Raw genomic sequence first — 25,563 nt, forward strand, 5'->3', positions numbered from 1 at the left:
ATTTTGATCTGATGTTCTGGCTTCTTGCGCAGTCTTTCTCAGAGTGTTGGCTATTAAACAATGGTGAAAATCGGTGTCTTTCTCCAAGCGGCCCGCTCCTGGGTGAAGTCTTGTGATAAGGGGAAGGGGTATATATAGCACGGATTTTCATCTTTATTTAATAGTCGTCGCCTTGTGTGTAGCCGAAAACATCGGCTCATCATGGCAAAATAAAACATTGAATTAGAAGAATCCGCCGTTCCCGCTTCTCTTTCTTCAAGTATTATATTTTTTTATAGAACACGCATGTGTGGAATGTTTTGTTACCGTACATGCATGTTATTAGTTGTTAATGCGTATATAAGCGAACATGCTTTTCGCACATACATGCTTTGTAAAGCAAAGATATAGTACGAATGTTGTAAAGAAAAAAGAAATGTAGCGCTAATCACTAACCTAAAGTGAAAAATTAGTGAATAAGCGCTAGTTATAAAATACAACATACAATAGTGCAAAATAATATCTGTTCCAGTGTCCTTGAAGTTCAAAGGCAGCCTAACCGACCCAGCTGGCTTTTTCCAAATGCAAAAATATTAGTGAGGCGCTCCTCTAAGAGGTGTATGCTGTGATTAAATTATATTAAAGTGAACAATCCAACCAATATGTGAGAGTGCTCATGTGTATATAAGTGAAAACAATATAATATACAAAGTGTATAAAGTAAATGTTGCAGCTCAACCCTATAAAGAGAAGGTCCAAGTTCTCCTGAAGTGGATATTACGAAGTAGCTTTTTTGGAGCGCAGATGTCACCATATGTGGAAAAAATATATAATAATAATATAGTGTAGTAGTTCCAATATAAACGACAACTAGGTATTCACAGAAATGGGGACTCACACTTTCCCAATCAGGTAACAGCAATAGGTATATCAATGTGGTCTAGGTTCTTCCCATTGGTAGAAGGCAACTGGTCTCAGCGTGATTTTCCTCAATATAACAGAGATGACACTATTAGTGCAACATTGCATGTTCAATAGATGTGTATATTTAGGCAGCAAATATTACACTTACATTTACACAATGTGCATAGACACATAAAATAGTTTTATATATTGTGATGCCGTCACTGCCCTCTAAGGGCTAGAATGTGGCAGTTGTGGGACTTTACAGCTCTCATAGAGTTAATCATTCTGGAAAGGTCTGTTCAGCTGTGAGTTAATGAGCTAATTAGCCTAGCCTGTATAGTCAGGAAGTGATACAGAGATTCCCCCCACCCCCATGCTGCCAGACACACACTGTTGAGAGTTAAACATAGAGGGTGAGAGACGCTGCTGCTATACTGATCTGGGAAGGCACACACAGACAGCCCTGTGAGAGACTGAAAGGGGACCTGCTGCAGGTACACTGGGTAAAGTGGGGAAAGAGTTTAGTTCTCCCACGATTAGTTAGGGACGAAGCAGTATTAGTCAGTACTCCTGGAAGGAGTTAGGTCTTTTGTTTCTGTTTTGTGTTATGAGTTAACCCTGTACCTGCTTTGTACCCTGTAAATAAACCCCTGCTTAGAAAGTACAGTGTTTCCTGCCTTTGATCTGCACAAAAGATCCGACGCTGGGACTGAGACGTCTCAATATATAGTTGTCGTTTATATTGGAACTACTACACTATATTATAATATATTTTTTCCACATATGGTGATATCTGCGCTCCCCAAAAGCTACTTCATAATATGGCTTTCTCCAAAGCCAGAAAGGACTTGAATGTGCAAATGACCTGTATCGTGTCAATGATTACAATCTTATGGTAGTTTTTTTAAAATTGTATTTTATAAGTTAATAAATTGCATCCACCAGGAGCTTTTCATATACCATATCGTACTGGTTAGCATTTGTATTTCATTCCTTTGTTTATACCCAGTTACAGTTATCTCCATGAGTATCAAAGGTAATGCATCATTGGTGTTTTGTATGCCTTTTTTTTTACTTGTGTCATCCAAATAATTCCATGATTGGGTGAGACCAAGACAAGACACGTTTGGACACCAGAAATTGGCAAAGTACACCTGGAATCATCCAAGGGTTTGATTGGCAATTTAGACTCTACTATAAGATTATTATCATTGGCGCCATACAGGTCACTTACACATCCAAATGCTCATCACTAACCTAATAATATTACAATTACAATACAGAGTTTATACAAAAATAAATTTAAATGGAGGAAGATAAAGAGTCCAAAATGGTATACTTAAGTCCAGCTGCAAGAGTCGAGCAGAGAGTTCCACATCCCTCCAAAATGTGTGTCATAAACCTGATGAAGCAGGTGCGAAACGTGTTGGATTGGAACTTACAGGCCACCGTAGCTCCCGTGATGTGTGGATCAACCCTTGCTGAAGCCGTCAGCTGATCGCCCTGCTAGTAGCCGCACGCTGATGTGAGCGCAACCCGGAAGACACCGCTCATGAAAAATCACCTCCTGACCGAGCGCAAGGTACAGGAAGGAAGGAGAGGCGAAGTGTCTCCCCCCACAGAAATCTGAGGAGATGGGAGCAGCAGATGTACAACAGTGAAGGGAGATTAGACTGTTTGGATTCCGTGGAGCCTGAAGTATGAGCAGGACCACAACCAGAAAGCAAATAGTCCATTGCCACATGCTGGGACAGGCCCCGTCTCCCAATTGCACCGCGCGTCGGCGTCGCGCACACGTGACATGTGTTAAGCGCGCTCTAGCTATTCATCAACATACTACCACCTCACCTGCCTCCTGGACCGTTCTACCTATCCCTGCTTCCGTACAGGTCGCACCTCCACTCCACCCTTCTCTCTCATTAGTCCATCTCCCCATTTATGCTCAGCTGTGCCACTGGCACTTTGGCTGAACATAGATCGTGTTACGTTGTGTGTCACCCGTCCTGGTGTTCCTAGCCTTACCTTGTGTTGCCTTACCTTACCTTGTTATTTTACTCAGTGTACCGACCCGGCTTGTCTCTTGGATTCTGTACGTCTGGCTTACTGACCCCGGCTTACCTCTGACCCTCTGCATCTCTCCAACCCTGACCACGGCACTCGGACTTCGACTATTCTAATATCTCAGATCCCGACCTCGGCAAGTATCAAGACCACCCTAACCTCTCCATTCCCGACCCAGCTATCTCGACCCTCCACTCTTACGCCTTGTTTGTGGTGAGCACAGCGTTACAAAATGGGAATGAATCCATAGAACACAAACTACATTTAAACTGTAAGTGTATGAATCTAATTTAAAGTGTTCTAACAGGTTAACAACCTTTATTTATACATTTTTATCTTCTCTTGTATTCATCCAACTTATGTTCAACAACTGTGCTTGAGTCAACGCGCCAGAGGACATATTTTCTTCAGTACGAATGTTGTGTTTGCATATTATTAGCTTTGAGGATACTTGGGGAACATAACGTTCATTATTCCTGTTTTAGGTAATGTCACTTTATGAACTCTGTTTTGATGGAATATTAAGCATCTGGCCCTAAATTAACAACTCTATGTACAGCATCAAGGCAAACAGCTGCCCCATACTGTATGTATCAAATAAAATAATCCAACTGAAATCAATAGGATATTTTTCTTCAATATATATGATGCCGGATTGTGCCCCAGAATTGTACCACTTTGGCCTTTATACATAGGGGGAGATTCACTAAGGTCTGTTGCAAGTTAACTCACCTGATCTGGCATTAACTACCATTCAAGTCAATGTCAGTTAGCTCAAGATCGGGTGCTTTATCCTGCACTGAACCTTAGTGTATCTCCCCCATAGACCCATATGTGTTCAGAAAAAGGAAAGGATGGATAGTTTGCAGAATGTTCGTTACAAGCGAAGTAAGCTGGGAGTTCCATCATCGTTTGTATTTTTGATTCCAAATTGTAGGCGAAAGACAATTTTTATTTAAAACCATCTGTGCCATATGCAAATGAGAGTGCAAAGTTGGGTATAAAGACTAGAAGTGGAAATTTCCATGTGCATTTTTACATGCCACCCTCAAGATTCACTTGCTGTATATCTATAAAAAAAACAATGTGCTGAGATTTTAATAAACTCATTTGTAACATTATTGAGCAAAAGGAGGAAGTGGAGAATTTTCTTGTCTGAACAAGTTAACCCTGTTTTAACAGAAACATGCAGTGCCCCTGCCAGTCATAAATTCCACAATGATGGGAAAAGAAGTTGGCAGGCATTTGTTCTAGTGCAGGACCACTTAGGCATATGTTTAGAGCCAGCATTGGGGTTTGATTTACTGTATGTTTTTTTGGGAGAAGTTAAACTTACATTTCCCACACACTGAGCACAGAACCTTTCACGTGAAGCCATGTGAAAGTCTGCTGATTATTTTCACTGCAGAATTCTCACTATTTTAGACATTCACAAATGATTTTACTTGGAAATTGACTTCCAAGTTTTCTATATTTTTAGCAACATATATATATATATAGTCCATTAGACTCCAAGGAAAATACAAGAAATATATTCTTGCTTCTGTTTCCATAACCCGCTTCTGTTTTATTAACCCGCTAGTTATTAAAGCATTGAAATGATCTCCCATTTATCTAATTCGGCGAACATCACCTTCAAGATGGAAGAGCAACACAGCTGTGCAAAAAGCTGAGATTATTCAGCAGATTCAACATGAACTTGGGGAGGGCTAGCATTCCTTAGTAGTATATTGGCAGCCATTCTATAATACTTGCTTGCCTGTAACATAAGAATTAAGGGCCTCATTCTATTTTGTCCAAAGAGGCTGTTTGGGCCGTTGATAGCTGAAAATCCCCACTGAGGTTATAGTGGATTTTCATCTGAAAGCGTCCCGAACGTCCGCTTCAGAAAATGTAGAATTGCCTTTTTTTGTTCCCAGCAGTTATGTTGATGCCATCAAGATATATAATTGGATTGCATATAAGTACATATGTTTTGTCAATACACTGTATATGAATATAGACAAATAGTAAAGCAAACAAATAATAGTTGAAAAAGGCACAGAAGAGTAAAAAAAAAACGTAAGCATAATAGATTGGAGGAAGATGTTGTATAGAATAGGATATAGAATAGATGACATGTTAAGTGGAGTTAAATTAAGGAAAATAACATTGGTTTGCCCCCCCCCCCAAAATTATATTCCATTACTTCATTTACAAAATGTATTGCATGCAAAAATAATTGCAGAAATATCAGAATATAGTTTTGAAAATACATTTTCTTGGCATACTCTACAGTTTCATTTATATTATCACACAAGTCTTGGGTTAATTTTAAAGTGAGAACCATTTCAGAGAGCAATAGGCCTCATTATTCTACTCCACTGCCTATTTAGCGATTGAATAGATACAGTATTTGTACTTCATTTGTATTTATTGCAGGGTTGGTCGACCAGTTTTTTTAGAGTGTGTAATTTTATTTTACGCGCGTAGCCAGGTCCCCTCTGGCTCCCCAGACATTCGGTTCTCTCTCTCTTACCTGCGACAGCGTGAGGGCAGTTGCAGGGGTGATCGCGTCACCGGGGGCTCCCGGCGACATCAGCTACAGGGCGCCGCCCTCTTGTTTGCATTCGCACATGCGCGGAAGCTCATGTTCACGCATGCGCGGAAGCTCGCGCACGCGCATTATAGCCCCAGATGCGATACGGCAGCCATTACAGGGAGTGAGAAGAGGCGCTCCATAGTCAGGGACATCCCCCAGTTCGCACATGCGCAGTTAGCAGCGGTGGCGGCCATTACACAGCGCGCACGCGTCCCCAATGTTAAAGAGAGCCTCCAAGGACTACAATTCCCAGTAGCCTCTGGGGACTGCACTTTCACCCTGGTCACAGGCAGCCAGACGGCCAATAAGGCTGACAGATTCTCATGCTGCAAAGTTGCAACAATGTTGTGTGCAGACAGGGATTGTCAGTTAGGAGCTGGGACACAGAGAGGGGAGGGTGTGTTTGTGCAGGGAGGAAAGTAGCCTCCTGCACTAGGCCAGAAGTCTCTCCTTAGACCCCAGCTAAGGCCCTACTCACCTCAGCTTGTGGTTACTGCAGGGACTCCCCTTAGATAGGGACAGGGTCCTGTAGAACCTAGACAAGTGAGGGTCCAGCCAGGAAACGTAACTATCCTGGCAATTGCTGTAAAGGTGAATTGCATGAAGGTATAACATCCTCTGCGTTAGCAGAGATAAGAGACTTTCTAAAGGTGGGTCACTCCATGCGGGAGCCACCCACCACCAGGCAGTGTTACAGGATATCGCTGAGGAGATCGCAGAGCGGCGGATCCTTTGTGAAGTGTCTGCAGCCCGAGGTGCCCAAGCACTGGGGCAGGTATCGTATTTTAAGTGCACCAACCTACCGTACATCAGGCGCTGATCCCGCCTCTAGGTTTTGGGTTTCTTAGAGGACTCGTGGGACTCTGGGTACACGGGGTTGAGGAGGAGTAAGGGGCAAGGTTATAGCTGCCAGCTAGTGGCAGAGGGTGACACGGCTGTGTTGGTATTATTGCTATGTGTATTGTGTTATGTTTGATTCTGCATATATGTGGTTGTGTATGCTGATGATGTTGCACTGATATATATGATACTATTGTGTTGTGTTGCTTGTCCAGTAAACCTTTTAGCCATAACCCTGGTGTATGTGGTTTCTGGGTGAGTTCCTATGTTAGGGCCATTCTACATTCCTATAGAATCCTACATAGGTGGAGGCGCTGACCGACGAGAACGTTCCAGAGAAGCACCCCAGGTTCCCATCAGCGGAGGCTCAGGCCTCCTGTGAACCTGCAGGTATACGCACCACACCTGGTAACATATAGATTCCCCCTCACATTCACTCTATCTGCGATTGTGGGTGGGGGAATACCCGTTATATTTGGAGGTGCTGCTGAGATCAGACCTGGGGTGCCCTATTCTATTTTTGTGTCAAATTGTGCCAGTTAAGTCCCAACCATGTTTGTGCTCTCAAGCCATGAGATCCACGAATGGGCTTGGTGGACAAAAGTATCCCCGCGACATGTGGTAGTAGTAGGGAATGTTCCCACTAGTGCGGTGAAGTTGAAGGAAATTTGTGAGGCCCTAAAGGGACTCCTGGGCCTAGACCAAAGGTGGAGGAGGATAGAGCAGAGGTACGACACCACTGAACAGTGGAGTAGACTATGGCTAGTGGCGGATCAGGAAATATGCCGGGAAAATGCCCCTCTGACTTTACATTTCCCAGAGGCCCCACCAGAAGTCTACCCTCTTATATACGCAGAGAGCCGTAGTGAAATTAACAGAACTGTGATCAGAATGGAGGCTCCCTCATTCAGTGAGTCACACCTAAAATGGCATCTCCCGCCAAATCAGGAGAGCACACGTGCTGCTGACTGCAAGCCTGCACTAAATTGTGTTGCAAAAATCTGTACAGGACTGGCGGGAAAACCAGAGCTCCGCCCCCGCAATGTGAGTGACTCAGTGCGGAGCCAGAAACCCTCAGTGATAGAGCGTGCCCCGCCTTTAAATTCAACCAGAGGGAGCAAGCACAGTGAACAGCAATCAGCAACTGCTGTTCCCACTAAAGAAAGTACAGAATGCAGAGAAACACACCCTCAGTTGTATGGAGTATGGCGATCAAAAGGAGGGAAAGTATCATTTCTTGTGTGCCCGTGCCTACAAAAGGACTTGTATCTGTCTGGTTGTATTGACTTTAACCACTTTAGGCTACCAATAGAATACCGAGTGGCAGTGGTGGATGAAGAGGGGTGCATAAGATGTGTTTGTAATCAGTGTGACTTCCCAGGTGGCAAACAGACCTGGGGTCCCAAATGTGTTTGCTGCGGAGCACAGTTTCTGAAGCCAGTGCCTCTGTGTGCTACGGGACCTGCAGAGAAAGATGCGGCTAACCAACCTACCTCAACTACGGAGGGCCCGTGCGTCCTAACCGCGGTTCCACAGACGGAACCACAGATGACGGAATCAACGAAGGGTAAGGTGACTGCCCAGGGAGAATGGGGATCGCTACCACTGGTACCGCCGGAGCAGGACCGCTTCATGCCGATTGCCGCCAGTAAATGCGAGGCGCCCCGACGCTGTTCCCCTGCGGAGGTGTCCCTACCCCCATCCTTATGTACTGATGACAGCAGCCAACCAGCCGTGGTGATGCGCCAGCCGGCGAACCACCCCAGTGAAGCTGAAGCATCTGCTGTGGGCCCACTGCACATCGACATCCCTTGGCAGCAAGCGCTGGTGCGGCCAGAGCCGCGGAAGAGTCCCACGGGTGTGGCGATTCCCAGTGTGTCGGAGGGACATCCGGAGACGGGACCGGAGGAAGAGGAACCCATCGCAAGCCAGCGGAGTGGTGAGGAACCTCCTTACGCCCCACAGGCTCCGATGGAGGCGGCCGTGGAAAAGGCCCCAAGTAAGGCTCACGACCTGAGTGTGAGCCCATGCGCTCCAACCCAAATGGTCCCAGGACTGGGATCCAACGCTCCCGAGTTTCCAGAAAGTGAGTGGACTGCCCCAGAAGTGCCGGGGACAGGTACCAAGACAGCTGAGGTGGGAACTGACAGCGTCCCCGAGGACCTGTTGGCCACCGTGAATCACCGCAGTGGTAAGGTATCAACCCTTTACTCCCTGCAGGATGTAACAGAGACTTTGAGTACAGAGACTTTGCTAATTGCTCGCTTCCCAGTGGAAGCCTCCCAAGTGCTTAGGGACAAGGACTGTGTTGTGAATACCCCATTGACATTTATCTCCTTTAAGCACAAAAAGGAGCACTCCATTCACCATGTGGTGGACCGAGGAAAGGGTCAAGACCTCCTGGCATACCGCATCCATGCCGCGGATGGCCGGGTAAAGGTCTGGCCAAGAGACACTGTGCTATTCCATCCACCAGGGGAGGAAGTAGTATGGAACCAGTGACTGTTGCTCCTGATCATGACTTCCAAGAAATTACCCAGGTGGAGGCTCACAAAAGTAAAAATGAGGTACCCCCACATCATCAGTTAGGGGCACCCCACACTAGGTCTCAGCAAACAGCTAACACTCAGCTGGCCTCGGGTATCACTGATGTGAGTATGTTATGTACCATTGATGTTAGAGTACATATGTTAAGTTATACCTATTATGCACTGCATTTTGATTGTGTAACCTTATGTTGTGATGTCCAAGCGGGGACGTTGGTATTTCCACCAGGGGGAGAATGTATCCTTGTCCCCTCTGGCTCCCCAGACATTCGGTTCTCTCTCTCTTTCCTGTGACAGCGTGAGGGCAGTTGCCTGGGTGATCGCGTCACCGGTAGCTCCCGGCGACATCAGCTACAGGGCGCCGCCATCTTGTGTGCGTTCGCGCATGCGCGGAAGCTCGAGTTCGCGCATGCGCGGAAGCTCGCGCACGCGCAATATAGCCCCATATGTGATACAGAAGCCATTACAGGGAGTGAGAAGAGGTGCTCCATAGTCAGGGACATCCCCCAGTTCGCACATGCGCAGTTAGCAGCGGCGGCGGCCATTACACAGCGCGCAATCGGCCCCAATGTTAAAGAGAGCCACCAAGGACTACAATTCCCAGTAGCCTCTGGGTACTGCACTTTCACCCTGGTCACAGGCAGCCAGACGGCCAATAAGGCTGACAGATTCTCATGCTGCAAAGTTGCAACAATGTTGTGTGCAGACAGGGATTGTCAGTTAGGAGCTGGGACACAGAGAGGGGAGGGTGTGTTTGTGCAGGGAGGAAAGTAGCCTTCTGCACTAGGCCAGAAGTCTCTCCTTAGACCCCAGCTAAGGCCCTACTCACCTCAGCTTGTGGTTACTGCAGGGACTCCCCTTAGATAGGGACAGGGTCCTGTAGAACCTAGACAAGTGAGGGTCCAGCCGGGAAACGTAACTATCCTGGCAATTGCTGTAAAGGTGAATTGCATGAAGGTATAACATCCTCTGCGTTAGCAGAGATAAGAGACTTTCTAAAGGTTGATCACTCCATGCAGGAGCCACCCACCACCAGGCAGTGTTACAGGACATCGCTCAGGAGATCGCAGAGCAGCGGATCCTTTGTGAAGTGTCTGCAGCCCGAGGTGCCCAAGCACTGGGGCAGGTATCGTATTTTAAGTGCACCAACCTACCGGTACATCAGGCGCTGATCCCGCCTCTAGGTTTTGGGTTTCTTAGAGGACTCGTGGGACTCTGGGTACACGGGGTTGAGGAGGAGTAAGGGGCAAGGTTATAGCTGCCAGCTAGTGGCAGAGGGTGACACGGCTGTGTTGGTATTATTGCTGTGTATTGTGTTATGTTTGATTCTGCATATATGTGGTTGTGCATGCTGATGATGTTGCACTGATATATATGATACTATTGTGTTGTATTGCTTGTCCAGTAAACCCTTTAGCCATAACCCTGGTGTATGTGGTTTTTGGGTAAGTTCCTATGTTAGGGTCATTCTACATTCCTATAGAATCCTACATAGGTGGAGGCGCTGACCGACGAGAACATTCCAGAGAAGCACCCCAGGTTCCCATCAGCGGAGGCTCAGGCCTCCTGTGAACCTGCAGGTATACGCACCACACCTGGTAACATATAGATTCCCCCTCACATTCACTCTATCTGCGATTGGGGGTGGGGGAACACCCGTTACACGTGTAACATGTAAATATAGTGAGTTTAACTGATTATACTGAATAAAGTGTAAATCTCTGACTTTTGGCTTTAGACTTTGTATTGGTTGTAGTTTTGTCAGTACCTGGCTGCTCTTCAAAGGATATCTTTCGGCCGTAATGTAACATTACTTTGGTGGACTAGCAGGGGAGTTTTTCATAAGTGTAGTTGTGGGACACAGCTTTCAAAACCTCACACATCTTCTTTTCGCGAGCACACAGCTTCATAGTACTTGATGTTTTGAATGCTCTTTACCACTTTGACATCTATAAATATTTATTCAATTGGTTCATAACATCACAACAAATCTATACCAATCGTACTAGAACTTTGTTCATTGTACACAAAAGAAATGTGAAAATATCTCAGAAGTGGGTGTTACAGATCATAGAGTTATCTTCCTGCACTATCCATAGCACTGCTTCTTGAATATTGGATGAATATGATTTAGGTCCCCATTAGTCCATTAGCATAAGGACAGATTAAATAATTATTTTATGGCCCCTAGTCAATATGCTGTGAAGCTGTCTTCCCCTTGCTTCAAAGGCCTCGGCCAGGGTGGCGCTGAGTGGGCGGACGCGCTCACGCTGGCTGCTATGAAACACATTGAGGCAATGTGTGTGGCCAGCATGAGCAAGCGCCTGCGTCCGATCTGCGCTTAGCTGCATGCAGAGCAAGCAAATTTGAATTTGTCGTCCGCAAGCGCGTCACTTGAGCGGTTCGCACAATGAGGACATACATACATAAACAGATACAAACAGGTAAGGAGGACCGCGCTCATGAGAGCTCATACTCTAGAGGATATGAAGAAACAGACACATAGGGGGTTATATATTGTTATTTATAGAGCGCCAACCATGTATGTGGTGCTTTACAGGGATGATACATGTAGCCAGGGCTGTTTCTGGTAAATGCAGGCCTGCTACGACTAATCCTGGGGTTTCCCCACCCCCAGCAGCTTCAGTGAGTCACAGGGGAGGTGGTGCAACTAGGCCTTGTGTCCAATCAGGGACTTAGACCTGGTACCTGTTTTTCCTATACTTAAGGGGCTGCACTACCAAAGTTATTCAGTTGTCTCTACCTTTGAGAGAGACAGGTTCTCACACAGAAGTGCGGATTGGCTGTGCACTTACTGCCTTCTCCCCTTGGGGAGTTAGAAGTGAGAATATTCATCTGGCTCTAATAGGGAGTCAGGGAAGAGCAAGGACTGCTGTGGGGGCCCTGTACCCGCAGTGAATATCCAGGGATACATCCTGAGGTTGAAGGCCCTAAGACATTCCTGTTGTTGTGAATGCTGTGCAATCTGCAGTGTGCAATAAAGTGTTCCTGTTTTACTATACCTTCCTGCCTGAGAATGCAATCTATCAGGGGAAGGCTAAATAAGTTCTCCTGCAGGGATTGCTCCCAACATCTCTTGGGCCAGGAGGAGATGGAGGCGTTGTTACCGTGAGTATGAATCAATTTATACCCCAGAAGCCTGTTCTGACATCCCCTACCACCATGCAGGAGACTCAGATCTACTGTGAGCCAGCAGGTATGCACCACCACACTCAATGTAGCAGCAAAATCTAGGGGGGGGGTGAATATGTTTTACATATAAAATAATCATACAGAGAAGAATAAGACAAATGCATAATACATCAGAGTTAAAAGTAGGGGGTAGGAGTCTCAACCCTGAAGAGCAGAGGAGGCACCTATATATGTCCTGTGGGCCACATGATGTATCATATGAAAAGATAAAATTGAAAATAATAGATTTTTTTTTCATTAATAAATCTGGTGTTATTTTTTTTCACCAGTTTTTGAACCTTCAATACATACAAACTGAGCTCATAATTCCACAGAAGCCTGTCCTACGGCCACTTTTTCTCCCATAAGCCCATCTCTCCCTTTATGTATTAGGTACATGCATGTCCTAAGGACGCCTCTCTCCTTCAGTCTAGGACGTTTGTGTAGCCTGGAGCTCCCGTGGCTCCTGGAGACCCCCCTCCCTTGTTGCAGCGTGGTCGCGGGTGCCGCCAGGGCCAGCGACGGACCCAACGGCTACTTCCAAGGGTGGGGGCCAGAGCAGGGAGCAGCGCGTCTTCCCCTGCATGCAGCTGGTTGCCGGGGACGCGATCGGGCCATTGCTAAGGTCGCGTCGCTAGGGTCCCGGCGGCTCGGGATGCAGGGTGCCGCCAGTGTCAGTGTGGTTGCGCATGCGCAGGAGCCCAATAGTGCGGGAGGCCCACAGATAGCTCGCGCATGTGCAGTACAGGACTTGTCAGCCCCCAGGGTGCCCAGGAGTAGAGCCACATGACACCAGGGAGCCAATAGGGCTAGAGGATGACTCTGCAAGAGGAGATAGATACATTTCACGGGCTTTGAGCACGCTAGGCAGTCAGACCCAGGAGCAGCCAAGGGAAGGAGGTAGGGTGCCGGAGTCAGTGACTCGCTGCACTAGGCCAGCAACCCCCAAGGCCTGAGATAGCCCTGACTCACCCAGTAGAGTGAGTGTTGCCAGGGACAGCCCTCAGGTTAGGGACCCTGTCACTTACATTAGTTGGAGCTAGGGAACAGAAGGGGAAGGAAGGGTGCAGGGAGCGAGTGAAGCTCCTGCACCGTGTAAGGTCCCCCACATCCCAGGTAGGCCCCAACTCCCCACCAGGTTAGTGGGTAAGTGCTGAGGGACGGCCCAAGATAGGGACGCTGCCCTTAGTGCGTGTGAGTGCTGTCTTGTCAGGGTAACGGCTGGCAGTGCTGTGAGGCCTGACAAGAAGGCATAGTGTTGGCGTGCAGCAAGTTTGCTGTACGCACCCCTCAGGTTGCAGGCGTGGCTGCTAGTGCTAGTTATCAGTTAGTCAGGACTGGGAAGAGTTAGGGGAGCGGAGCAGGCTATTAACCCCTGTAGGCCCCTAGGAGTTTCTCCCTAAGCCATCAAGGTTACTGTGCTGTAGGGACGACCTATAGTACAGTATTGTCCCCATAGTTATGAGTCAGTTAGGGACTCAGCGGGCGCTGCGCCTCCGTGCAGCGAGGTGGGCGTAGTTCATCGTTGCGGCTGCAGCAGTCCTCCGGGTGGGATCGTCCTGGAGGTGGTTCCGGTGTTCTTCGATCGCCGGATCCTTTGCGAAGCTAGTTGGAGATCCGAGCACGGGAGTGCTCGGGCAGGTACTATTAAATCCACAAGTGCACCAACGGGCCCTTAGCTTAATAGTGACTGCGCAGTCACCCATATTCTCTGTCTCTTCAAGAGTGTGGGACATTGGATGGGGATCCTATGGTCACGGGGTGGGATCACCAGGTGTTGGGGAAGCGTCCTGCGCGACGTAGTAGTCAGTGTCTCCTCTAGAGAGGCACACCCGTAGATATTCTATTTGTGCTGTATGCTGTTTCTTATGTTCCCAAGTAAACGTTCTTAGTTATTATACTTAAGGTATGTGAGTATTTGTATGTGTCCTGCGAGGAACAATTCCTGCTCTGCTAGGAACCATCGCAGGTGGAGGCGCTGCACCAAGTACCGTGTTACTCTTAATATAATTGCCCCAGGTTCCCCGTGGCGGAAGCTCAGCCCTCCTGTAAGCCAACAGGTAACGCACCACACCTGGTAACACCGTATGTTCTCCGCACCCACACTGTATATGCGATTGGGTGGGGTGGAATACCCGTTACATTTGGCTGTGGCCAAATCTTCACCGGTGCTCCGCCGCCAGGACTACTCACCGCATGACACCTCGCCGTAGGTCATCTCGCTGAATTCCACCATTGACACATGTCACCCCGCTACCTTCCGCCATTGATGCACAGTCACCTCGCTGCCTTCTGCCCTCTTTAAATGTCCTCAGCGCCGCTCGGATCTCCCCAGATGCAGAGTATAGGGCTTTTTTGTGAGCGGGCCCATGTGCCTGTGCGTGCGCCCAGCACGACACAGTGCGGCCACCCGCGAGAAATAAAAAATGTGGAGTGGCTGCTGGCGTCCGCTGGGTGCACACACGGGCGCGTGCGCACGCTCACAAATGGCATTGGAGCAAGGTGCCCTATACCCTGCAGCTGGGGAGATCCTAGCGGCGCTCACAAATTGCATCAGAGCGAGGTGCCCTGTGATGCTGGAGAGATCTGAGTGTTGCTGAGGACATTTAAAGATGGCTGAAGGCAGCGAGGTGACCTGCCTACGGTGAGGCCGTCATGCCATAGTCCTGTAGTAGTAGTTCTGTAGTGTAGTCTTTGCGGCAGTGCGCAGGTGGAGATTTGGCCAGCACCAAATGTCCTATTCCATCTCTCCTTTGAATCGTACAATCACCCTGTTGCTACTGCAAGTCTTGCTGTTTCTTCTACTGCAGCATTTCTAGTGTCCGCTCTTTTCTTCTGTTACTCTAGAGCTAACACTGCAAGCCCTCATTTTCTCCCTGTCTCCAAAACTCACCTGAAAAGTCACCTTATGAAACATATCCCTTGCACTGTAATGTAATCACATGGCCCACATTTGCAACTAAACTATTTGCACTCCCACATACTTTTTCTGTCTCCATTTCTATTGTAAGCTCTTCAGCAGGTATGCCAAACTCACTTCATATGACGGGCCTGGTTAGATTTAGTTGCACTTGATTCAGGCTATATGTGCCATACCTTTCCCAAAATTTTGAATAAACAGAATATTTACTGATTCCACAGACTCCACCTTTCCCCTGTTTCTCCCCACATGTTCCCCCCTACATGTTCCCCTCCTCACCAACTTTTCTCCTACATGTTCTTCTTGTCATCTGCTTTTCCTTCACATGCCTCTCTCCACACCTGCTTCTCCTTTATATGCCCTCCATTTATCTCTCACTCTCCCCCCTTTCTCTCTCTCCCAATCTCTCTATTTCTCTCTCCCCACCTTCTCTCTCACTCTTCCCCCCTCTCTCACTCACTCTTCCCCCTTCTCTTTCAATTTTTCGCCTTCTCTTACTGTCCCCCTTCTCTCTCACTCTCCCCCTCACTCTCTTACTGCCCCTCCCACTGTCCCCACCTCTCTCCCTTTTTCTCCCCCTCAATCTCTTCCTCCGCCCCCTCATGCTCTCCCCCAACCCTATTACTTTCTCCTTACTCTCTTACTCTCTTCCTTCCCTCTATCGTACTCTCTTTTTTTTAAAATGTTAATTTAAATTTCAAAGGGGGATTCTACCAAAAAAATATTACATACCTTCCACAGCAGGCCGGTGCCACGTGTCCCACAGATCGAGCAGATTCCCGCTGACCACGCTGATTATGTCGACCATGCTGCTCCTCCCGTCACGTTACCCCTCCCCTCACAACACCCCTCCCCTCCTCTCCTGGCAAAGGCAGGAGGAGCAGAGCCGCACTGTCCCTTTTTCCACCCCTCAGAAGTTGCCACCACCCAAAGGCAGCTGCCCCATGCGGCACCCCAGGTCACGGTGGCCATGATCTGCGGGCTCGAAAAAGAGTCGGTCTAGGACGTTTGGCCGTGGCCAAATCTCCACCAATGCTCCGCTGCCATGACTAGTCACTATTGGAAAAAGTGCGTGCTGTGTAGCGCTATGCTATTAATATATATGTAACCCTTATTCCCCCCCCCCCAGACTCATCGGTGGTGTCTAGGGTGCGTGAGGGCAGATTACATGCGTCGTGGTGGTGCATACCTGTGAGGAACAGGAGGGCCTGAGCTTCCCGCGATGTTATTGGGGAGCCAGGAACAGGCTTCTGGGGTGGTAGCCTCGATGATCTCTTAGTGGTGCAGCGCCTCCATCTTCTATACTCCCCGTAAGATGGGATAGGACCTGTATAGAAGAACCCCCTCGGTCCCAGGGTAATTGCTTCCAACTCACACACCGTCTTTGGTAAAAAAGGATTGTTTCTTTATTGGCAGATCAGCGACTCCCAAATGTAGTGGCTTCCAGCAGCCACAACAACAACAGCAAAGCCTTGCTAATTACTCCGCTCTCCTCCCATACAGATCTTTCCTCCTCTCCTTCCCTCCAAGTCTCTCCTCCGACAGGATGGTCTGGGCTAGGGCGTCAATACCCCGTGGCCCACCTCTGAGGTTATCCTCACGGTGGGGATTGGATTCTCCCCATCATCCCAGGCAGGGGGTGAGGGGCATTGGTCCACCGGGTCTATGCTGCTAGCAGCTCTACTCAAAGAGTACAGGTACAGGTGAGACCGCCTGTCTCCTCCAACTCCTTGGACCGATCAGCAGGACTCACTAGCTCAGACCGCCAAACGATACTCGTCACTTACAGGAGTTGGCTGCTAAATATAGAGTCAGACCCACCCCTCATGATGTTAGCAGAACCTCCCCTCTGTCTCACGCCCGCAGCAGAGTCAGAGGCCTGCATCTACCACTCAGGACAGGGCTTGGAAGGGGGGAAAACCCATGATTATTACTGGTGCCTGATCTTAACAGGACTTACCACAGTAGAAGGAAGATAGGTATAGCCTAGGGGGCTACACTCTCCCCATGGTGGAATCCAATGGACCCCACTTGGACCTAGTTTTAGCAGACCCATCCTGCGGCGAACCACCTGGGAAACAGCACACATTAGACATTGTCATAATACATGGCATAATGAGGTAGTTCAGTACAAATACAACCGGTTACTCCCAACATGGAGAACCCTACAGATAATGCTTTGGATCAGGCTTTCTTACCCGCCGCCCATTATGATCCGTGACGGTCACAGCGAACGATTGGACCGGCCCATGCTCAGGCCTGTATGTAACACTGTGCATGTAGATACATCTACCTATGCTCCATATGCGTACTAATTCGCTAATCTTATCGTCATTGTGATACCCTCCCTTACCGAACTTGGTTCGAAGGTATTTCTGGACTGCCTCCCTAAGCCAACTATCTCGGTTCTCTTCATTTTCCCTCATGATGGGCTCAGGCACATAGGGATACTCATACCCGTGGGACTGCCAGTATCTAGCGACTATGGCCCGGTCAGCTCGACTTAGTTTGGTGCGTTTGCGGTGCCCTGCCCTGCTCAGCAGTACCCAAAACACAGGCTCTTCTGGAGCTACTTCATCGTACAAGATACTGGGGCCTCGAGGTACAACAAGTTTCTGTTCTATCTCCCGGTACCTATGATCTAACTCATCCTCCACCTCCTGCGGAGTGAAAGAACCAGCCGCCCACCTATGGTCTACTACATCATTCTTAATTAATAAGAACCGTGTACGGTCCATCCCCACGTGGTATCCGGTGAAAAAAGGCGCCCACCATTTGTCACGGTGCTCGTACTCTGCGGAATGACTAGTGCGGTCTACATCAGACTCTACCTGCGATGATACACCGGACGTACCCGCATCAGTAGATCGCGAGCAATGTCTCCTTCCCTTTGCATTATAATACGTAGTAGGGTTCATTTTGTGTACCACTTTGCTGGTAGGCCCAGCCTCTACTGGAGTGTGGGACCCACGGGCCCTCCCTCTAGCTGCGAGAGAAAACGGCACAGGGTTAGGCACAGGTATAACACTTGAATACGGTATCTCCCCATCCGACCCCTCATCACTCAACTCCCAATCCCGCAAATCCTTGGAGTATTTGGGGTATTTACATAACTTATACCTTGTAGGTCCCGGTGGCACCACTCGTGACGGGGCAGGGGCAGTGGCCGGGGCAATGGAGCTAGGGGCTGGGGGAAACATCCTTATCATCATCCAGCAAGCGGGTGATACCGCGCCCAAGGGACATTTTCTTAGATGCGCTCTCCGCCAGTCTTCTGGCCTCTCGGGAGGGGCCTCGACTCTGTAAGGTAGCCAGGGCAATGGCTGAATCTGTGCTTCGTGAGGGAAACACTCCTCCAGGACTTCTCTTTCCGGTGGAACCGTAAACGATGTCATCAAGATCGCCCGCAGAATCTCCACCCGCTCCGTGGTCACGCACCGGAAGTGCGTCGAGGACCGTCAGGGGCGGTGGCGGAGCATCTGGTACACGGTCGAACAAGTATGCCTCAAGCCTCTCTTTCTCGTCCGCCGTGGTTGCAGTCTGTGCCTGGCGGGAGTAAGGGGGTGGTGGACTCTCCTTACCGCTCCGCTGCTTTTTGATGATATTGGGCTCCTCTAGGATCGTCTCGGTCTCCGTCTCCGTCGCACTGGGAGTCACCACGGCGGTGGGACTCTTACGGGCCTCCGGCCCACCAGCGCTCGCCGTCGGATGATCTCCGGACTCGTCTGCTCCCTCTTGATGCCTTTGGGGTGGTTCGCCGGTAGGCGCATCGCCAACGATGTCACGCCAACCTCTTCCTCAGAGGAAATCAAGATCGGTTCCTCCGCTAGGGAGTCACCTGGTTCTTCGGCGATACAACCAGTCGGTATAGGTACAAAGTAGTCTCGCTCTGGTACCTCCACTGCGGTCGCGCTCTTCTCTGTCGCCAGCTCGCTCGGTTCGGTAGCGGGCTGGTCCTTAGTTCCTCCCGCTTGGGGGTAACGGGGAACAAGGGCAGTCTTGTCTTTGCCTTCCGCCACCTCCGTCAATGTTCCCGGAGAGACACCCCGCGGGGTTTCGATCAAAGGCCACGGCTCGTTCGGCCAAAGGTAAAACGTGCCACATTGAGGGCATCGGGCTTTGGTGCTTGGTACCGCGCCCGGTATCCCGCAGTGGATGCACAAACACCGGAGGTATTCGTGCTCAGCTACCTCCACTACCAGTAGGCCTCCTGGTACTTGGTAAATGGAAGTATTCATCTCGGACATGGTTCGCTCAGGGTTGGAACAGCTCAGTGTTTCAGCTCCTTGCTCCTCGAATGCCAGACAAAAGTGAAGCTCTTCGCTCTGGCTTCCGGTCCCTCCCTTCGCTGGGGAGGACGCTCCTGATGGGCTCTCTTTGGGCCCCCTCCCTCTGGTGGAATCCAGAGGCGGGGTCTTTTCTCCTTCGGTGTGACGTGGCCTGGCTTTCTGACCAGTCACCGCACAGGTGGGTGGGCTTTCGGCTTTCGCGCCGCTCCGCTCCTCTTGCAAGGAATCTGGGCTTGGCGCCAGATTATTACACATTTCCAGCCACATTTTCCTTATAGTCTCTGTGCACGATACACGTGCTTGCTCCAGGCTTGGCGGGAACCGCCATTTTAGATCACTTCTCTTGCTCCGCGGAGCACATGTAGGGATGGACGCCATCTTGGATGAGTCCTCCAAATGTCCATGTGCCCTATTCTCAATGTCTAACGGGTATCTCGTACCTAAACACTGACTGACCTCCAAATGTGTGCTCTGCATTCTGTTTCTCACTAAATTGAGGTGGCTTTACCCCAGGCTCAGCGGAACTCCTCTCCTCCATGCACTGTACTCGGTGTCTACGTTGCAAGTGCTCTGTGGTGCGTCTGTGTGGATGATAGCTAGTGTACCCCTCTTCCTTAGGTACGGGCGTCTCCTACTTTTGGCCACTCATAGCGCGGGTCCTGGGCCATGGTCCCTGGACTAGTTAACAGGCTGACCCCCCCAGTTGCCCACGCTACCTGCCTCAAGGGACTCGGTCAGCTATAACTAATCACCCCTCCTACGCCACCTCCTAAGGGCGCCCAATGCGTACTGTGCGAGAGTCTACGCTCCCCCGACTACCCTCGGTATATGCAATTGCACCCATCCTTTTCCGACACTTGCACGAAGAGTGCATCTCACTCTTGCCGTTCCACCTCGCTATAAGCCTGTCCTGTTCTGACATATATCTCAGCGCCTCCAAATGTAACCCTGCTTCCCCCCTTCCCCCAGATTCTACGGTGGTGTCTAGGGTGCATGAGGGCAGATTACATGCGGTGTGGTGCATACCTGTGAGGAACAGGAGGGCCTGAGCTCCCCGCGATGTTATTGGGGAGCCAGGACCGGGCTTCTGGGGTGGTAGCCTCCATGATCTCTTAGTGGTGCAGCGCCTCCATCTTCTAAACTCCCCGTAAGATGGGATAGGACCTGTATAGAAGAACCCCCTCGGTCCCAGGGTAATTGCTTCCAACTCACACACAGTCTTTGGTAAAAAAAGGATTGTTTCTTTATTGGCAGATCAGCGACTCCCAAATGTAGTGGCTTCCAGCAGCCGCAACAACAACAGGAAAGCCTTGCTAATTACTCCGCTCTCCTCCCATACAGATCTTTCCTCCTCTCCTTCCCTCCAAGTCTCTCCTCCGACAGAATGGTCTGGGCTGGGGCGTCAATACCCCGCGGCTCACCTCCGAGGTTATCGTCGCAGTGGGGATTGGATTCTCCCCATCACCCCAGGCAGGGGGTGAGGGGCATTGGTCCACCGGGTCTATGCAGGAGTTGGCTGCTAAATATAGAGTCAGCCCCCCCCCCCTTGAGATGTCAGCAGAACCTCCCCTCTGTCTCACGCCCGCAGCAGAGTCAGAGGCCTGTATCTACCACTAAGGACTGGTGCCTGATCTTAACAGGACTTACCACAGTAGAAGGAAGATAGGTATAGCCTGTGCTGTTTACAGGGGGCTACATATAAATATATTAAATAATGTGAAAAATAATGCAAAAAAATGAATATTGAATAATTGGGGCTGCCAACTAAAACACTAGCTACCCAAAGCTAGTGAAAGAGCTATAGAAAAACAAAATGGGCGCCCCTATCTCTACAATGAGTGAGTCTAGGACGTTTAGCCGTGGCCAAATCTCCACCGATGCTCCGTTGCCACGACTAGTCACTATTGCTACTTTTAGGTCAGGGAGTTAATAGTTATTTTTTTAAAGGACCTAATAAATGTAGTGGGGCCTATTTATTAATGTCTCCATAGGCTGCAAAAACCAGGTCAAAACGGGGTAACAAAACGGCTCCAGATTTATCATAGTAAAAAATTCCATTGTTTTTAATGACATTCCTTTTCCTTAATAAATTAGCTGGGAGAGTAAATAAAGCACAGTACAGTATGTTCTCTCTGGGGAAAGATGAATTAGAGGTCGATTTATATAAAATAATACACGTAGGAAGACTGCAGGTACAGTAGGAAAACATTGTTTTTAATAAAATCTTGATAACAAGACATCACATATTAAAAGTTTTATAAGCCTAGAGTCAGGATAGTCTGGAAAGTTTTTTGTAAATGTACAGTATACTATCTTCTTTTATAGAAAGCAATAAACGGTATGATTTCAAAGTGGATAATAAAAATAAATATATATGATTTTTTTTTTTTTTAAATATTCCCTGAATTTTTGATGTTATTGAAAATGTGATTGTTGTTCATGGCTTTCATCTTTATTATGTATGTATTCAATACTAAGTGCTCATGAAACTGCATTACAAGTTACAATTAGTAAAAAGCATGGGAAAACCGGGGTTGTGGATTCGACCAAAATGATAATAATGTCTGATAAGAATATGGATTGCTTCCCTCACTCATAAATTAACAAGGGAATTCTATATGACAAACTCCAGACTGACACAAGTGCCAAAGAAAATACCAAGACCTCTCAAATGCTATATAATTTCTGTTGTTTATCTAACCTATGTAAAGTAAGGGTGGACGTTTTCACTGGTGTCTTGGATTCTAAAACTGTTTTTTTATTTTGGAATGCTGGAATCTGATTGGTTTTGGAATATGTTTTCAAAACGAAAGACTTTTTTTTTTTTTACAATGTTGCAAAATTGCCAAAGTTCAAATTTGTTCTCTAAAGTTTGCAGGTTTTTTTTGTTCATGGAGAAACAGAGAATGAAACTTTGTCGGGTTCTAGGCCTGGCTCAAATTGTACTCTGATTCGAAAACTCATTCAGAACGGTCTTCAAAGTTAGCTAAATTCAGATTTTAAACCTGTCAATCTACCCATTCTTAATGTAGCCCCCCCCCCTCCCCTTGCCCCGCCCCTGCGTTGGCTACTAAAAGTACACTAGGAGTTAACGGATGAGAATAGAGGTTAGACAGCACCCAGTGGTGATACACCTGAGTTGTGTCATCAGAGAGATATAGGAGAGGGGCAGATGATTAAGGAAGGGGTTCCAGCATGCAGCAGAAGAGAAGGTTCTGAACTTAGAGGTATGGAAGATGTTCCCCAAAGTGTATGCTTAGGCCAGGCCCCCCTTGTATTGTATTCCAGAAAAGGAGAGTGCCCCATCACCGTCGATCCTTTGTGTTATGGTCAGATTAAGTATGTAGCCCCCTTTCTCCTGTGTCAGGGTGAACACGTGTGCTGCTATTACCTGACTGGCAAACAGGAGGCCTGATCCTCCACCACTGGGAGCCTGGGATGTATATAACTGGTATGCTAACAGCGCCTCCACCTGGGAAGGATCCTCACACAGTGGGATAGCCCCTCCAAAGATCATATGACCAGTAATTACACACAGGGTATATGTAACCGTATTTACTGGACAATGCTTATAACCAGAACAACATCATACACAATACAATACAGTATATAGGTATACCGCCCCGCAGAATATCCCCACAGTACTTGGGTGCAGGGACACCAGTGTCCCAGTGTTCAGGCCTCAATAGCCACTCCCACCTCAAGTGTGTAGCAGCGCTGCCTACAGTGATGTGTTGGTGTACTTTTAGATATACCTTCCCGGGCGCTCCAGCCCTGGGTGTCGCAGGGTAATAACAACCAAATGGTCAGTCTGTCCACTGAAGTATCCACCTCCGCGTTGGGTGGGTTCCCGCTGGAGTGTCCCACCAGAAGAAAGTCTCTTATCAGAGCATCAGTGGCCTTGCGCACCTCGCAGCGTTCATCACCAGTGCAATAATACTAGCACTAACAGGCTAAGGGGAGTGTCCCTATCTGGGGCCTTCCCTATAATACACAAGCTAATTGGTCGGGGCCTAGCTGGGACATGAAGGGGGGTGATCTGGCCATACGGACCAAATGTATCTATCTCCTTGCAGGAGATTCTGGGCGCCCTATTGGCTGAACCGGCCCATGTGCTGTGCAACCCCTGGAGCTGCTGGGAATTGTAGTCCCCGCAGAGGATTTACTCCTAATGGCCGCCGCTATAGTTGCTACTCCTAATGACCGTCGCATCACCGGACTTCTCTGCGCATGCGTGACATAACGAAGATGGCAGCGCCCTGCCGTTAGAGCCACCGCGGAGCTCCGGCGACCCACTTATGACCGCAGCCGCAACCTCCCCCCTTCCCCGCAGACCTAACAAGGTAAGGGGACACCAAGGGGGAACCTTGCTACAAGTAATTATATGTCCCAAGAGAAGAAATGCAGACATGCCTCTGTGGGCCACGCAGAAGTGCCACCAGGATGTCTGGGGATCAGCCCTACAAGCAGATCCCCATCCACAGTGTTCAGTATCCATGAGGAAGTACAGTTTCAAAGCCGGGTTGGAGAGTAACATAAAGGTTACACAGACCTGGCCAGGATCACAGCAGGGGGGAGTGGGGGAGGCACAGTGAAAGGGGCTTCAAGCAAATGGATAAGAAGGGGAGGGGGCCCTTATACCTCCCATGTGTGTTACGTGTGAGTACTCAGGAAGATCTGAGTAATCATTGATATGAGCGTGAATGAAGATATGTGCAGCCATGTCAATTAATATGTATTGCGACTTCAGTGTTCCCAAGAATGGGAACATTAATAAGATTTGAGGTTGCACTAGAAAATCTGTGTAAATGAATATGGATGCCTGCTATACCACCGCACTGATGTATCCAACTTAGGGAGCCGGGCAAGGAGGGTTACATTAATATAAAGCACTTGTGGTATGAACTGCAAGAGAAAAGTTCAGCTTGCATTAACATTTTATCCTGAATCGCTGGGTATTATCATTTAATCTAAAGAGGAATTGCTTCCTTAGAGTCCCTGTAAGACTTTAATATAGCTACAAAAGGGAAGAAGCTGAGTTAAACAGTAAATTGCTCAAGGTTTTGGTGCCCGTCATATTTATCTATTGAACGCCTCCACACCACATCTTTTGTTAACACTACTTGTCTCATCCTCGATAATTTACAATGTTTTCTTGTAATTACTTGGCTATCTGTTGTAATAGGAAGAAAAAAAAACAATTGAACTCCTTGCAATGCAGAAAATGTGTTGCCATACCAGAAATGTAGCACAGTATTGTACTCTAGCTCATGACTCACACATTTGACGTAAGAGATAATACAGTAATCGTTGATAAACAGCAAATCCTTGCTCCATACTTAGCTGCCAGGTTATCAGTCCTTAAAAGGAGCATGCTTCCAGTCAGATGGGATAAGCACTATAGAACCGCAGACTCCACTACATGCACCCATATAATTCATATACTTTTGTTTTTCTCTATTGCCTATAAAAATAATATGTGCAGCTTTTATGTCCTTGTCAGAACTGTTAAATGCCATAGATAACACAGACAATGTGTCTGAATAGGGTTTTATTTATTTGCGTGTGTCTAAGGATCCTGTTACATGTAGATAACGTCATATAGGACATCAGAAGTTAATAAATATATTTATCTGTTTTCCCTGAAAAGAGCTCAGTGTAATTAATGATGCTTTCGGTGTTCTATAAATCATTGAAATTACAATGGAATGTCCCTCAAAAGAACTAAGGACAGTGAAATGTTTAATAAGTTAAAGGTAGGTGATTGATTAAAAAAACAAAGTGATCAAAGAGTTATAAGTATTTATTATGTTTAAATATTTGTCTTTAACTTTTAACATTTCTATTGCTAACAAATGCTTTCAAAGGTTTTTACAATCTGTACATAATTACTTTGGTAATAAGACTGTTTATCTGTGTAAATTAGATTTTTTTTAAATGTAGGGTCCCTTCTCCTTCCCAAGTCCAATCTCCCTCCAGTGGTTTTAGGGGTCACGTGAGCAACTGGTCACATGACGATTGAGTGAAGCAGTAGCCACATGCAGACAGCCAAGCTCACCAGAGCAGCGTGGAGACGCAGCAGGAAGGTCCGAGGCCCACTTAAAGCCAATGATTGGAAATATAATACTTTTTTTTTTAAATTGCAAGAGTACTGTATTTGTGATGTTTGCGTACATATCAACAAACTTGAGTACATTGTTTGTTGATATGTACTCAAACATCACAAATACTCTTGCAATTTAAAAAAAT

The sequence above is a fragment of the Ascaphus truei genome, chromosome 3 (genome assembly GCF_040206685.1).
Source record: "Ascaphus truei isolate aAscTru1 chromosome 3, aAscTru1.hap1, whole genome shotgun sequence".
NCBI classification, from domain to species: Eukaryota; Metazoa; Chordata; class Amphibia; order Anura; family Ascaphidae; genus Ascaphus; species Ascaphus truei.